At 37.1% G+C, this 17,159-nt stretch overlaps 1 long non-coding RNA gene across 1 annotated transcript in view; it reads right to left on the bottom strand.

Annotated features, from left to right (window-relative positions):
* Positions 1–17,107, bottom strand: part of LOC127547176 (uncharacterized) — a 39,719-nt gene extending 22,612 nt beyond the window's left edge. The window contains exon 1 of the long non-coding RNA XR_007950085.1: positions 17,012–17,107. This is a non-coding gene — a long non-coding RNA (uncharacterized LOC127547176). The remainder of the gene's footprint in view (positions 1–17,011) is intronic.
* Positions 17,108–17,159: the final 52 nt, after the last annotated feature.

Here is a 17,159-nt window from a genome sequence, read left to right as displayed (position 1 = left end):
GTTTCTTCTACTTTTCATTGGAATTCTCAGATAAAAGACAATCTTTTCTAGATAAGAGGAAAATTGGGCTATTAGTAAGTCAGGTAAGAGAGAGAGAAGAAAGACAAGAGGAAAATAGAGAAGGAAAAGAAATAGGGAAGAAGTATAGAGGAAGGAGACTTAATTTTTTGTCTTTGGTCTCCTCCTCCAGAATCTAGCACATAGTAGGTGGTTTATTCAATGTTTGTTAAATTGAATAAAATTGAAAAAAATTAGAGAAAAATAGAAAGGGAAAAGCTAGAGAAGGGAAATTCTGGGAAAACAAAACAGTGAAATAGAGAGAATAAGAAGGAAGACAGGGAAGAGAGAAACAAGAAAGAGTAAAGGTTCTTTCCCTTAGGGGGAAAAAAACAAAGGAGTGGGAGGAGAAATAGGAAAGAAGAAAAGTGAGAGCCTGGTAAGGAAAAGAAACAAAAAAGGAACAGGAAAAGGGTATGAAGAGATTGAGAGGAGAGACTGGAAAAGAATGAGCAGCTTGGCAATATGTTCATTTCCCTTCCTTTTCTAATGAACAAAAAGTCCAGGGAGTATTCTCTCTTAACAACTTCTCTTTATTCCCTTGCCCAAGGGAAAGACTATGTACCTACTTTTTGAGCATGTTAGCAGTAAGGTTTTCAATAATTTATGGATTCTGAATAAATAGCAAGGCTGCTTCCTGTCTCCTTCTCTCCAGGATTGACTGCCTGGACCAGTCTGATGCTGGTAGAATTAGGAAAATTAAGAGCTGCTCCCTTACAATACAATTTACACATTATTTTTGTTGTTGAATCATTTCACTCAAACTATTCATGACCCCATTCGGGGTTTTCTTGAGAAGGATGCTGGAATAGTCTGTCATTTTCTTCTCCAATTAATTCTTACAGCTAAGGAAACTGACTAAGTGGATGACCATCAGTTGGAGAAAGGCTGAATAACTTGTGGTATATGAATGCTATGAAATATCATTGTTCTATAAGAAATGACCAACAGGAGGATTTCAGAGAAGCCTGGAGAGACTTACAGGAACTGATGCTAAGTGGAATGAGCAGAACCAGGTGATTATTATACAGGTTTTTACAAGGGCTGATGTTGAAGAATTGTCTACACATATGTTCTGAAAAGGAAAAAGCTTTAATTTAAAAAAAAATAAGGAAGCTGAGGCAAAGAAATTTAAGTGACTTACCCAGGACCACACAGACAGTGTCTAAGACTGGATTTGAACTCAGGTTTTTTGAGTATAGGTTTGATACTGTATCCACTGCAATATCTAGTGTTGCTTACAGAATGAACCTACCATTGTTACCCTTGGACAAATCAGTTGTTAAGGTCAATCTATGGCTAAAGTTAAGGGAAGATGGGGCTTACCTCCTCAAAGAAAATATTTAGAACTAGACTCTATTCATGGTAATCAGATTGACCTAATTTAGAGACAGAAGTTGCAACTTTAATCTTGATTTTAATCTTAATTCTGTTGTGTATCTGTGTGCACTTTAATGTGTGTGTGTCCTGAAAGAGTATGTGTGTGAGTTTGTGTTTGTGTGTGTGTATTTGTAGTGGGACACATGTTGTCTTGTTGGTGTTTGCATTGATATGTATTATGTGAGAGGGGATAGAGTGGTAGGCTCCCAGGAGGGTGTTGGATTAAGAGATATATTAGGGTTGCAAGATTATAGGTGAACATAGATGTTCGAATGTGTGTGTGTTGGATTATATAGATATCTGTATATGAAGAAATGGGTCTCTTCTGAATTCTCATTGAAAATTAAAAGCATTTAAGGAATTGTCAAATTAAGTTTTAGAAAGTGTGTTCGCTCTTCACTTTCATAAGGGATAGAAAAGTGCCTTTAATGGAGTTGGAAGAGTCAACTTCCATTGGTTGTATGAAAATTGACCACCATCCTAAGGATTCTTTAAAATGAGCTTGCCAACTTTGCAGCAGTCCGGGTTAGAGCCATCAGTTAAGGAAGGACCCATTTTCTCAGAAGGAATTATTTACCTCTTGAGGGTGAGGAGAAGATTTTTCTCTCCTTCCCCTTTCATCAACCATGGTACCTTGCAACAAAGTTACTTGCCTAGTAGGAGAAATTATGACTGAGGAAAAAGATACTCTTTCAGGTAAGATATACATAGAAAGCACATTCAAGGCAAGAAACAGCTTCAGGGAGCAAGACCCAAGACAGCAGAGAAGAGAGCTTACTATACATTTGAGGGAGAACTAGCCCTGGCAGTCAAGAGTAGAGCTACAAAGAGAAAATGCTTTTAGGAAATCCCTTTGTGTTGAAGTGTGGATGAAGGAGAGAAACTAGTGGCTTCTGTCTGATTTATGGGTAAGTTCAGCAGTTGAGGCTAATCCAAAGAATTGCTGTGAATATAAAGGGAATAGCTGTCTTCTGGGGACCCAATATTCATGAGTACTGAGTTGGACAGGGAGCTCTCAGATTATGTGTGTTTTTTTGAAAGAGTACATTTGTACACGTCGAGTATATCTTTTTGCAGAAAATGCATACAGAATAAGCCACATTTGAACTGGATTAAACTATCCAGAAGACAGTTGACTACTTAGCCCCTAAGAGTTAGAGAAGGTAACCTTTGAGTGGGTTGAAAGTGATTTTCCAGCACCATTGTTCATGGTCCCAGTCTGATATGCTCCCCAATACTGATTAACTAATTAAAATCTTCTCAATATCAATTAGTCTCTCATACATAATTATCTTTCAGTTAGGGGTATTTACCAAATAGATAAAGAACAATTGGTAGAAAAGGAAGCAATGTATATATCAGAGGAATAACTCACAGGTCCCTATTATTAAACTTTTTCTTCATGGAGTTCTCATGAAATTCCCGTTGATATATGTAGCTCTCTGCTGGTCTCCAAGGGTCAATGCCCTTGTGGAATTCAGAATCCACCTTTTGTCTAGTATTTCTTGTTCATTTTTCAGCTGTTGCTACTCCTGGGAAACTGCGACTGGCTCCAATGTGAAGTCTATTACCTTTTAAATGCTCACAAGGTCATTCTTTGGGCAAGGACACAGAGCCTCTCCCTCCCTCACCACTGCAGCCAAGAGAGACCCTCTCAGGGGCTGGGCTGGACAGTCTCCACCATTTTTTCTGGCCTGCTGTTAGGATGCTGGATTCTAAACTGACTTGCTGTTTTATCCCAGCCCCACAAAACATGACTGATTCTCCTCAAACAACCACAAGGCATGTCCTATGTGATATAATCTGTTTTCATTCAATTCATACCTGGTTCACACATTTGATTGATTGATTCAATACAGGTGCCTAGGAATTGTTCACACTTCATTTAGACATTCACACCTTTGCCTGATTGATTCTGAAACTCAATCAAAAAGACATTCTCACCTGATAAAAGTATTAGGGCTCCAAACAAAGCTTATTCTCTCACTCTCTTTCTGTCTGTCTCTCTGTCTGTCTCTGAGTCTCTCCCTCTTTCTTTTTCTCTGTATATTTGTATAGTACATATTTTTTACATAACATAAATGTTATATGTGTGTATAGAATGTATATACACATATACGTATGTGTATATGGTTATATATACATGTGTATGTGTATGTATGTTTGTGTATACAAGCATACAAACAAGATTATATTTACTAATCTATATACCTGTTGCTCTCACCAATAGAATGTTAGTACCTCGAAGGCCTTGGATGTTCATTTTTGTCTTTGAATCTCCAGTGTTGCCTTAAATAGGTGACTTAGTGGAACTCCAAGTCTGGAGTTCAAATCCAGCCTGAGACTTTTATTAGTCGTGTGACCCTGGAGAAGCCTTAGTTTCCTCCCCTATAAAATGGCAAACTATCCCAGTATCTTTTGCAAGAAAACCCCAAATGAGGTCACAAAGAGTAAGATACAAGTGAGACAACTAAATAACAGCAATCTCCAGTGTTGGGCAGATTTCCTGTCACATAGGATCATCACTTTATAACTGGAAGGGATTTTTAGAGAACATCTAATCTAGCATCAAAATTTTACAGGTAAAGATGTTGAAAGCCAGGAAGTTTATCTGATATGCCTAAAATCACATGAGTAAAAGAGTCAGGATTTGAACCAGGTTTTCTGGCTCCAAATCCAGAGTTCAATCATAGAAAGCACTTAAAAATGTCTTCTGAATTAAACTGAATTATGGCACATTTATGCCTAGAGAGCTAGAATATATGATTGGCACTGGTGGTACTGGTGGGTGCTATAACCCAAGGCCATAGATACTCCTGTTGGAACCGGGCCCAGGAAGGGAGTTTGGCTCATCTGATGACCAGTTTCATGCAAGGGGTATCGGAGCCAGCTTGAACTCAGAGCCAAATTTAATAAATCTCACCTTAATTTATTACACTGATTGTCTAGATGTAACCAACTGATGGAGAAAATTATACTTATACATCCAACTCTGCATTTGCTTCTCTGCCTGGTTTCAACTCCACAGGACAAGATGTCCTTGGTACCCCCTGATTTCCTTTTTTGTATGTTGTCCCTTCCCTGTTAGTTTAGGGCAGTGACTGTATTTTATTTTTTAAATTAATTGTATCAGTTTCTGGCACATAGTAGGTGTTTAATAAGTGTTTATTGGAATTGAATAGAGATTAAAGTTGCTTTCTTTTCTGAGAGCTGGTTTTTAAACATTTATCACCATGTTCCCAACTGCGAACTTGCCACATGAGAATGGGAAAAAAAATGACTTCCATGAGTTGGAAAGCAGCTGGATCTTCCTTGTCTATTCTCTTGTAGTTCATATGCCAGATTGGAAGCTAAGACCTTGACTTTCTAAAACTCTGAGTTGAAAACCTGATCAATTAGGCGATGATATTCTAAGCATTCTTCAATTTACTTGTAGAAATGATTCCTTTACATAGAAACTTTACATTGCAATTCTCCTAGTTTATTAGAATATATATTTATAGATCTACTTCTCTCTGGTAGGATGGAGCCCCAAAACCTGAAGCTAATGTGTTAGGCACCCCTCAGGCCCTCACGAAGGTCTATTTTAAATGGAGAGAAAGCATCTAATCATAAGATATTTTCAATTCAAAATTCAAATTCCACCTATATACTTTTAAAAAATCCCACTTTCACTTATGCATAATCTACAAAGATTTCTAAAACTCAGGGGAGCTGAGTTCTGGCTTTTACCATGGTGTTAATTACATTGGTGGACCTTTTTGACCCTTGGTTTTATCTGTCAAACAAGGGGATTGGACCCTATGAAATCTGAAGGCTCATTATAGCCTTGATATTCTAGAATTTGTCTCCCCAGCTTTTATGGAGTCATGGCCATTGTAAGACCCCTCTTTTCCATAACATGACTTTTTCAAGGATCTAAATGATTTTGGGGAAGGTAAGAGTGGGTTTCAGGGCTTTGGAACAAAAACTTCAGGTGAGACATGCTGACACATGTCCAGGCAGGTGCAGAGGGATTATTTCAGCAGGCCTCACTGGCTTCCTTCCCTCCTTGATTTAAGTGGCAAAGAAAATGCATTATTTTTTCATTAAAAAATCATTTTGGAACAGATAGCTTTCAGAGATGTAATTAGCCACGTTATGTTTCTCCATTAGCAGTCCCTAGAGTTTTCTGGGATCTCTTTCTCCTTTCCTCCTCATTTCATTCTTTTCAACCTTTTTAAAAAACATTTCATGCTCTCTTCCTGCCTCCCCTCCTCTCCTACTTTTGAACTGAATAATTAATTTGAAATCCGGATACTGGCCAACACAACAAACTTAGCAGTAACTTTTCCTGTAAGTTAATTAGATTCTTTTTCTATTTGATCAAAAAAAAGTTATTTAAGGTTATCATGGGAATCTAAAAAGTCATTTTTTGTGATTTTAGGAAAAAAGTAATGTATCTAAACTTTGTTCAGTCATATTAATGGGCCCCAATCTTAGCCATAGTCACTGATTCTTTAGTTAAGACTTACACTTACTGCTAAAGAACTAGTTTGTGGATGATCTTTTGGACCTGTTGAAAGGAGAAGTAGCCTGTGTAGGGAAGCCAGAGACCCTCTTAGTCTTCATCTCATAACCTGGGCAATTTTAATATCATTGTCACTTGTATTAAAGGGTGTGTTGGAGCTGATTTAAATTTTCAATGTGATCGTTTATATTTCAGAAATTGGCAATCGCTCCAAATCAGGGTGCCATTTACCAGTACATGTCCACATTGCTCCATAAACATGAGTTGAGCTTTGCAATGACAAAGTCATCACCAGACTGGAGGCTTGGTAACTATAGATGAACAACAATAACGATCACTTTTATAGCACTTAAGGTTTGCAAAGAGTTTTGCATCCATCATCTCATTGGAGAATTACAACACTAGGGCTCGCGAGATTGATCCAAGATCAGTAATTTATGAATCCACTGAATTGTCACCATACCTATCCAACATACTCTAGCTCTTTGAGCCACATGTCTTACAGCGGCTCTCCTGAGTTGAATTCATTTGGTAGGATTAGTTAAGAGACATCAAAGTGGTGTTTGAAGTTCGGTCTCCCCACTAGAGGGGACCTTCATCCCCACTGTGATCACAAGAAATTGAAATACCTGTAATGTATTTGGAAATTAAACAGGAGTCTGATAAATTGGTCAATTTTGAAATTATCTAATTGTTTCATAATATACTGATCTAGATGCCAGATCAGTGAGCTAATGCTTTTGTCCTAGATGCCAAGGTATTACCTGTCCATCACCTAGCTGCCTCTCCAGGCGATACTTTAATTGGAGAAATCCATAGCAACCTAATTCTCCCTAGACCTTATAGCTATGATCTTTCGACAACGTTTGAGGTATATCGCATAGGTGTAGCTGACAGTGATCCAACAAAAGGACCCCACCTGTTAGATGGGCTGCCTCACAGATGGACAGATTGGAGTCCTCCTGCTAGGTCCATTGTCAGCTGGGCTGCCCCATCTCAGATCCAGATTGTGTACCTCTCTATGGAGAAATGAGATGAATATGTGATGGAAAAGGGATGAAAATGGGTTAAGGCTTAGTCAAAACATAGGCTTATCAAAAAATATGCAACTTGTTTAATTGCATAGAAATTTTATTAGCTGTGTTTGTAGTTGTTGTTCAATCATTTTCAGTAACGTCCAGCTCTCTGGGATGCCATTTTGGGTTTTCTTGGCAAAGATACTGGAGCATTTCCTTCTCTACCTCATTTTTACAGGTGAGGAAACTGAGGCAAACAGGTTTAAGTGACTTGCCCAGGGTCACACAAACTAGTACATATCTGAAGCCTATTTTGAATTCAGGAAGATCAACTGTCCTGTCCTAAGGAGGTGCCTATCAGCTGGAGAATGCCTGAACAAACTTTGGTATATTAATATGAGGAAATAGTGTGTTGTAAGAAATGACAAGAGAGGGATTTCAGAGCATTTAGTATAAGAGCAGGATGAGCAGAACAGGGAAACAATTTATTATTGGGACAACAACACTATAAAGGCAAATTACTCTGGAAGACTTAAAAATTATTCTTCTCCCATACTCTAATTATGGGTAATAGTAAATTCCTCTCCCTTCTTCATTTCCACCTAGTGTATTCCTTTTGCTCTCCCTTCTCTTTCTTCCCCCTTTTAAGATCCTCAGAACACAATCAATCCATTCTAGGATGTCTGTTTATCTTATTTCACTCCCTTTGTACCCTTTGAAAATAGTAAAGTCATACAGAGCCTCAGTTTTTTTTTTTAATTAGAATGTTAACACTACGTCATCATATTGTCAACTGTACAAATAAATTTGTCTGTTTCTAATAGGTCCTACTCACCTCTAGTCTTTTCATTGGAAATGCTTGAAAGTTTTCTATTCCATTAAAGATCTAATTTTCCCTTTGTAGGATAATAGTCATGTTTTTTTTTAGAAAAGCTAAGTTTTTAATTTTATTTAATATTTGTTTGTTTATTTAAAACTAAAAACAAAATAGAGAAAGAAAATGAGAAGAGGAAACTAAAACCAAACCAAACCAAACCAAAACACTGTCATATGTTCAGAACATCAGGGAGGATTTAAAATATGTAACAATAAATTTCCATTTCAAGAAAACATGTAATAATAGAATAGATTTTATTCATGACTGCCCAAATTTTCTTTGCTTCTTTGTAGGTTATTTTTTGTTCTCTGCTGTGCACTTTTTACTTTATTTTCCTCCTTTCATCTCTCTACTTCCCCAAAGCAGGCTATAGTTAAGCATGGATATATATATATATATATATATATATATCTATATATATATATACACACACACATACATATGCGTATATATTCACACCCACACAATACATATATCTATATACACATAAATACATTTACATGCATATATATACATTTATGCAAATTTTAAACATGCATCTAAAACTATTAATATGAATGTTCAGTTTTTTAAGAATAAAATATTCTTATTTGTAAGCATATGCCTTTTGCCTTTTGAAATATTGTATTCTAGTGTCTCTTAGCATTTATATAGAAGATACTAAGTCTCAAGTAATCCTAATTATATTTTCTTAGTCCTTGAATTGCTTCTTTCTGTATGCTTATTATACATAATACATATATACATACATATCATTATACAAATGATATATATTTTCTGGATTTTAACTATTATATTCCTGGGACTTTTTCTTTCCATTTTACTTTACCTTTTGGTTCTAATAGATCATTTATGCTTATTCAAATACAATGTTCAGACCTTTAAACAAAACTCATGGTTTTCAGAGAATATGATCATTTTGAAATGATCTTTCCTTGTTTTCTACATTAATTACGTATAATATCAGATATTTCATTTTCTTCTGTTCTTTTCAGTCATTTGTTATTTTACTATTTTTTGCTATCTCATATAATTATTAATTATTGTTTGGTTAATTCTAGTTTTTAGGAAGTCTGCTTTTTGAGTAAGCTTTACTATTTTCTCTTCTAAGTGACTTATTCTCTTTCATATTCTTTCCTCCAGAGCTTTTATTTCATTTTTATCTTTTGTTTCATTTTTTCTAAGCTTCATACAGTCCTTGTAGAATTTTTTTCCATTTTAAGTCATTGCTTTTTTTTTATTTAATAATATTTTATTTTTCCAATTACATGTAAAGAACATTTTCAATATTCATTTTTGTTAGATTTTGAGCTTCAAAATTTTCTCTCTCTCTCCTTTTCTGTCTCCCTTCCCAAGACATCAAGTAATCTGGTATTATACAAGTACAATCACATTAAGCATATTTCCACATTGGTTGATGTCCTTCATTCTCAAAGAGGATCAAAATGACATCACTATGTTACAGTGTGCCCGACTGTGGCTGATCAGACCAATTCAAGCTCAGAACACTCTGCCACAGATTGGACGAAATAGTCCCTATGAACATTTGGGGCAGAATTGCTAATTTAGTGCATCTCTCGTTTCTTCTGAACTAATTCAATTCTGCTTTGCTCAGAGAGCACTGCACCTACTCTGATGAGGGCACACCATGCTGCACAGTCCTGCAAATGTCTTTCATGTCATACAATCAATTCTAAAGGTCTTGAGATCTTGAGAGTGTTCTTGTATCGCTTTTTCTGACCATCTTGTGAGCGCTTGCTTTGTGTGAGTTCTCCATAAAATAATCTTTTTGGCAACCATGTATTTGGGCTTCCGACAATGTGGCCAGCCCATCAGAGTTGTGCTCTCTGCAATAGGGTCTGAATTCTTGGCATTTAGTTCAAGAAAGGACTTCAGTGTCTGGTATATTTTTCTGTCAGGTGATCTTCAAGAATCTTCCTAAGAGAATTCAAAAGGAAACGATTCTGTTTCCTGGCACAGAACATGTACACTATCCATGTTTCACAGGCACACAACACTGAGGTCAGCCCAATGGCTCTGTAGACCTTCAGATTGATAGTCTAATCCCTCTCCTCTTCCACACTTTCCTTCAGACCCTCCCAAACATTGAGCTAGCTCTGGCACTATGTGTGTCAATCTCATTATCGATGTAGACATCTCTGGAAAGTATACTGCCAAAGTAAGTGAACTTATCCACAATATTCAAAACTAAGACTCAGAACAAAAGGGGAAAAACCATGAGAAAAAAAGCCAAAAAACATTTTAAAAAGTGAAAATAGTATGCTTTGATCTTGCATTCAGACTCATAGTTCTTTGTCAGGTGTGGCCAGCATCTTCCATCATGAGCCCTTGGAATTGTTTTGGATCTTTGCATTGCTGAGAAGATCTAAATCAATCTTGATCATCTGTTACAATGCACAATGTTTTTTCCAGTTCTGCTCACTTCACTCAGAATCAGTTTATAATGTCTTTCCTTATTATTGGGACAACAACACTATAAAGGCAAATTACTCTGAAAGACTTAAAAACTTAAAAAGCCTTTTCTGAAATCTGTCTGTTCATTATTTCTTATAGCACAATAGTATTCCATTTCTTTCATATACCATAACTTGTTTAGCCATCCCCGACTGATGGGGATCCCCTCGATTTCTAATTCTTTGCCATATCAAAAAGATGTGCTATAAAATGTGGGTCCCTTTCCCTTTTTGTGGTATCTTTGGGATACAGACTTAGTAGTGATGTTGCTGGATCACAGGGTATACAGAGTTTTATAGCCCTTTGGGCAGGTTCCAAACTGCTCTCCAGCATGGTTGGCTCATTCACAACTCCATCAACAATACATTAATGTTTCCATTTTCCCTTATCTTCTCTAACATTTATCATATTCCTTTTCTGTCATATTAGTCTGATAGGTGTGAGGTAGAGTTATTTTAATTTGCTCAATAGTGCTTTAGAGCATTTTTCCATATAACTAAGGAGCTTTACCTTTTTCATCCAAAAACTGCCTCTTCATATCCTTTACATTTTTACATTTACACTCATCTCCTTTGCTTTTTTTTATGGAATAATTCTTTCCTTTTGAAGATATGATCATTCTTATGCTGCATGGAGTTTTTATAAGATTTGTTTATCTTTCCAGTTTTAGTTCCTGAATTGGGATTTTGTGCCAGGACTGGTTTCTGATCACTACTGAACTTTATATGAGGCGGGAAGCTCTTTTTGGTTATGTCTTGGGTGTCCTGAGTTTTTGCAGTGACCTCCCAATCTTGGGATTAAACCTCCTGGATCTTTAGGGCCATCTATGATATCTTAAAACAAGAGTTCTAGTGATCTTGCATCTTCTGAACACCTAACCTGTTAAGTGCTGCTTAGATAGTCTGCTTCTCCTTGGACATTTCAAGACAGCCACCAGGCTCAAGATTTTCTGATCTCTTTGGGAATTTCTCAGGAGATAAGCAGTCACCTGTTATTGCCTCTGGATTCAGAGCCATATGGGTGTCACATAAATAGAGCTAATTTCTGGTCCCACTTGAAGACTGTTGGCTTGTCTGCCTGTACTGGATCTTACTTTGTTGGTGACCCCCTTTTCTATTTTAGGATAGAAATCTCTGTATTTTATCAGTGCATTTCTTGATTATTATTTGGTCTGACATGAATTAAAATTTTGGAAAGAAGGAAGGAAAGAGAGGAGGAGGAGGAAGTGTGGAAATATGGGGGAAGGAAAAATACATTCATTAAGCATCTACTCTGATGAGGAAATGGAGGCAAATAGAGATAAGGTTCATATCTCACAGGTTCACCTAATGAGGCGGACAGATTTAAAATCAGCTTATTCTGCATCCAAAGTGCTCTCTCCATTGTATTACTTGACTAGAGTATGTGCTTGGAAGTTATGTGGTCTGACTACTTTAAGGATTTCATCTTGACAGGAAGAGGAGGCTTTTCAGTGTTTGATGCCATGCAAACTCAGCTATTTCCACTGTGGGGAATACCAACAATCTCAGAGAGCTACTTAGATTTGGATTTATGAATCATAGCTTAAACAGGGACTCTTGACCTGAGATGGAATATCTTGTAACAGCCACTAATAGTCTGTGTATACCAACACACACACACACACACACACACACACACACACACACAATAGTGAAAAGCATATATAGCATGCTATGTGTTTGTGTTTGCTTACAGCCTTGTACATCTCATCAAAAGCTTTAAAATGAAAAGAGAATTGGAGGAGAACTTCCTATATATTTGATACCTTGGAGAGTAACAGTTTCAACAAAGGGATAAAAATAGTCTTTGAGATGCCCACTAATTTGTACGAGACAAAAATTAAAAGGAGCCAGCAATAAAACCAATAGCCTCAGATTTGCACAAAGTATAGGTTATCAGCAAAGTGAATTGGGCAAAAATAGACAAATTTAACCTTGCGTTTATCACTAGCCTGAAGGAAAGGCTGAAACATGGATATGGAAGAATTATACCTTATTTGAAAGGAATAGAATAAATGAGGGGTGATGGAAGAATATATTTGGAGGATAGAGATTCAGATAATACAAGGTAGTAATTAATCCCCGATGCATTTTCTTGTTTTTTTTTTATAATTTTTTTTGCTATTCACTTTTGAATCTAATATTTAGTAAAGATGCTCATGTGAAGAAATTGAGGAACCAGAGAAATGAAGCATGATAGAAAGCACTTCAGTATCAACAGAGAAAGAAACAGAAAGAATACTGTTGCTTGAATTGGCTACAAACCACCTCAGACAGAAAGAAAACATAGATTTGGGAAATAGACAAACAGGCTTGGAAGCATCAGAAGTCTAGCAATGAAGTCATGATATAATGGTGATGGAAGATCATTTAGCTGGAGTTCTCTCTGTCTGCCAAAAGCAGAACATCTAATTCATTCTGAAATGGCCTTAATGATTATTTCATCCTTCAAAATATATAAAAATGATGAAGGGAAGTGACTCTCTACACATTATTCTTATCAATAAAGAAGGCTTGGTTTCTGAAGTGGAAATGATGCTAATCTTAGAGAAAAGTGACTATTTCTTGTTAGAATTTGTTATAGAGGAGAGGAAAACTGGGAATGGTTGGTATGCTCTCTACATTTTGACATAACAAATTTCAAAGTATTCAAACAAAGGGTAGATAGGATCCCATGGTATAAAATTCTCTGGGGAAAATAAACCCCTCCAAAATGGGAAGTTTTGAGGAATGATCATGCAAACAGAAACAATTCCAGTGAGGAGAAAAATATGGATGCTGTCTGAAGAGAATGATGTGGAAATGCAGAAAACTTATTAACCAATTTAAATAAACAAAAGATATGCACAGAAGATGGTAAACAAGAGCAGGTAATGTAGGTTGAATGCAACTGGATGGCCTACTCCTACAAGAGAGTTGAATGTCAAAGCTCAAAATGAGCTGAAAGTGGTGATGAATGCTAATGATTCAAAGGACTGTTAGTTATGTTGGGGAAAGAGTAGGGTAAAAGAAAAAACAGAACTCTTGCTTAGGGTGGAGAGAATGAAGATAATGCACAACATTGCTTGTTTTATCTCCCCGTGATAGCCACATTCAGATTAGAGAAGAAAAAAATGAAACCTAAGATAAAAGGGTATAGATAGGGAGTGAATAGTTATCTTTGTTGAGTTCAAGTTACCAGGCCCCAGATGAATGATGTTCCAAAATACTGAAAAGACTAGCAGATGTGCTTGGTGAGTCATGATAAATGGTCTTTGAGAGATATGGAAAGTGGGAAAGAAGTGCTTTAAGATTGGAGAAGGGCAAATATCCCGTTTCTAAAAACAAAAGAAAACACAGCAATCTGAAAACTATAAGCCAGTGACTCAATTTCTGGCAAAATTCTTGAACATTTTAAAGGCATTCATAGTGAACATTTAGAAAAAAGGAAGTGGTTATCGCTAAGGGCCAGTATGATGTCATTTAGACAATGGCAGATTAGTCCAATTTTCTTTTCTAATAGAGCTACTTAGAGGAGTAGCTGTTCAAATCAATGCTGTAGATATAATTTAGCAAAGAATTTGACAGTCTTTCAACACTTTTCTTTGGGCAATATGAAGAAAAGTGGACTAGATCAATGGTGTCAAATAAAAATAGATCCCTGATGTCTGCATATTGACTTTAAAAAACCACAAGTTAATATAATCCATGTTGTTTTCATTTTTATTAAAGCTTTTTATTTTTCAAAACATATGCATAGATAATTCGACATTAGTCCTTGCAAAACCTTGTGTTCCAATTTCCCCCCGCCCCTTCCTCCACCCCCTTCCCTAGATGGCATGTAATCCAATATTTGTTAGTTTTTTATTTATTTTATAAAACATTTCCCAATTATATTTTAATCTGATTCTGGCAGATATGGTGAATTTGATATCTTTGAGCTAGCCAATTCTATAGTTAATGATTGAATGAATGAATACAGCAAAGAGTAGTTCTAAATGACTAGATGGAAGTGTGAAAAGAATACCAACAAGAAGAGGGTCTCTTGGAATGCTCCAGGTACTGCTCGACCCTGTGCTAGTTAACATTTTTATATTGAGTTGGATGAAGGTTGCCCTGGTATCCAAGAAGCATTAAAAGACTCCGAGGAAGTCAGCTTGTTGGCAAATGCTCCCTGGAGTATTTGGGGAGTGACGCTCCTTTGGTGGAATGGAAGCTCCCTGAGAGCTGGGATGGTTTTATCTTGTCAGGTTAATGCCGCCTATCTCCCTCCTCCCCTCCCCCCTTGTGATTCCATATGTAGAGGGAACCCCTGGTGAAGAACTTCTTCTCCAGATGCAGATCAGTCCCTACTCTGCAACTTAAGAGACTTTCCTGAGGCATTAAGGGATTTATTTGTTCATACAACCAGTTGTTGATATAGGACCAGTTGGTCATATAACCAGTGTAGGGCAGAAGCAGAACTCAATTGCAGGTCTTCCAGCTCCAAGGACAGCTTTCTATCTACTCTCCCATGATGCCTTTTATGGCCCCTCATAGATATTTAACAAATGTCTATTTAGTTGAGTTGAATTCAACTAGCAAATTCAGGTTATAAGTTTCTTTTAAGTCTCTTCTATATATCTTTTACTCCATTTGCTGCATCCAAGTCTCTGTTGATAAGCTGATGTTAATTTAGACTCATGGATCACTCTATTGTCTTTCTACTAACTTACTTTGAAATCATCTGAGATCTTTATTTTACATTATTCTAAAGGGCCCCCCAAATCCTGCAGCAATATCCTGAGAAGGCTGAACAGATGAATATACGAATGCATACAAATGTAAGACTGAGAGGCAAGGTTCTACTAAAACAGGTATGTAACTGAATCCGAGAGCTGAAAGAGATCTTACAGCTGTCTTGTCTCACCAAGACTTTACCTGCTAACCCCTATTAGGGAGATGAAACACTGTCTCTAGGATGTTAAAAAATCTTAAGGTATTAGAGCATGGTTGGGGTAGAAAGTGTTTTGATGTACTCCTTCCTTCTGATTGGCTGTAATAGAATGGACACTTCTGTGACTCCATCAGTTTTCTGTCAGCAGGTAATTAGAGTAAGGTACTTTCTCATTGCTAAACTCACAGAAGCCATGAAATTTCATGCAATATTTTGTTTCTGATTGGATATCTCTGCTATCCCGCTTTGTACCTCGGGTTAAAATTCAATCCAAAATATCTTAATGATGGGAAATTGCCCCTCGGAGTTGTTTCAAAAGAAGAGTAAACCTAAAAAATTACATTTTCTTATTGTGAATTTAATTTTTCTCTTACCTGATGGGTGACAGAGTAGAAAAGACCCTGTGTCAGTCAGAAGACCTGACTTTGAATCTGAGCTCTGACACTCACCATTTGCTGACTTTGGTCATTATAATATCTCTGGGTCCAGTGTTCCTTATCTTCAAAATGAATGTGTGACTTTGAAGTGACTCTAAAAGTCCCTTTCATCTCACTATATAGGAAACTCTGATTATATCCCTATGATTCTTAGGCATAAAGAAGAAGGATAGAGAGAATAATGGCTTTGGAAGTCTTGCCTCAAATAAAATGCAATTTCCCTGATTTAGGATGGGTTGCCCAGTTCCCTCAGCATCCCTTGACCCATGTTCTCTGCTCCAAGAAGGCTGCCTCTAGACAAAGCTCCTGAAGGTATCATCTCTAAGACTGAGCTGACACACCAACCTAAGCTGAACTGAGTGAGTTCTGCCCAAGGTTGGGACTGCAGGGATGGGGAAGAGGTAACGTGTTTTGATTTAAAGGGGCTCGGCTGCTTGCAGCTGAAGAGATAATGAATAGTGTTATTAGGGACTCTGCTTAATTATGTTAATAAGAAATTGAAAGCAAGAGGCGGGGAGCTGTATTTTATGTTGTTGTTTCATGGTTAAAGAAATCTTGGCTCAGAGAAGAAAGCACCATCCGCAATGGAGAGGTTGTTTAAACTCTTGCTTCCAAATCACCTTTTCTCATACTTGCCTCCTAATGGTTAAAGAAGCTTGGGAGCCAAATGGCATTTACAATATAAAACCACATTTAGAAACTTGTTTAGAGGTGATGAACAGAGATACTGGGTGCTAGTCATATTTCCTGTGACAGCTACCCTCACTGAAAGGTTTAGAAGTGAGCAGTCTAGTCTCACTTCAGCCTAGCATAGTAAAAAAAAAAAAGCACCAGGCCTGTGTTCAAGCCATTTATTGGCTATGTGATCTTTGGTGAGCCATTTAATTTCTCCATTTTTCAGTTTTCCTCATCTGCAAAATGGGTGTGATTATATGTACACTATTTCCCAAGATTACTGGGAAGAAAAAACTCAGTAAATCACAAATTGCAATATTTGTGTGAGTTTGTTTGATTTCTTGCTGCTGTTGTGTCAGGGAGGAGGATGAACCTTAAATAGCTCCATCTCTTATTAATGGGCAAAGAAGAGAGAAGTGCTTTTGTTCCATGGTTTGGCCAGAAGAGAAACCTTCTGAAGAAGGGAATAGGTGAGATGAGGACCAGAATGCCTTCTCCTTCATTCTTATTACTCATGAGCCTCTTACTTGTTCTTCAAGACTAGCCTAATACACCACCTTCTCCAGGAAGCGTTCCTGGGTGAATGCCCCTTCCTCTGCCCTATAGCAGCTCCTACCTGTGCACTAACCACATGCCAGTTATCACTTACCTTTGAGGGTGTTCACATCTTGTATTAGAAGGTCTCGAGGCTTCACAAAGTTCTTACGTCATTGTGATGGCTCTCCTAGAGTGTTTGTGATGTCATCATATCCTATTCAGTCTCGTGGAAGAAACCAGAGAGAGGGACATCTCCCCTT

This window comes from Antechinus flavipes, chromosome 2 (genome assembly GCF_016432865.1).
Source record: "Antechinus flavipes isolate AdamAnt ecotype Samford, QLD, Australia chromosome 2, AdamAnt_v2, whole genome shotgun sequence".
NCBI lineage: Eukaryota > Metazoa > Chordata > Mammalia > Dasyuromorphia > Dasyuridae > Antechinus > Antechinus flavipes.
Note: the sequence above shows the minus strand (reverse complement) of the source record. Positions and strands in the feature narration are given on the sequence as shown.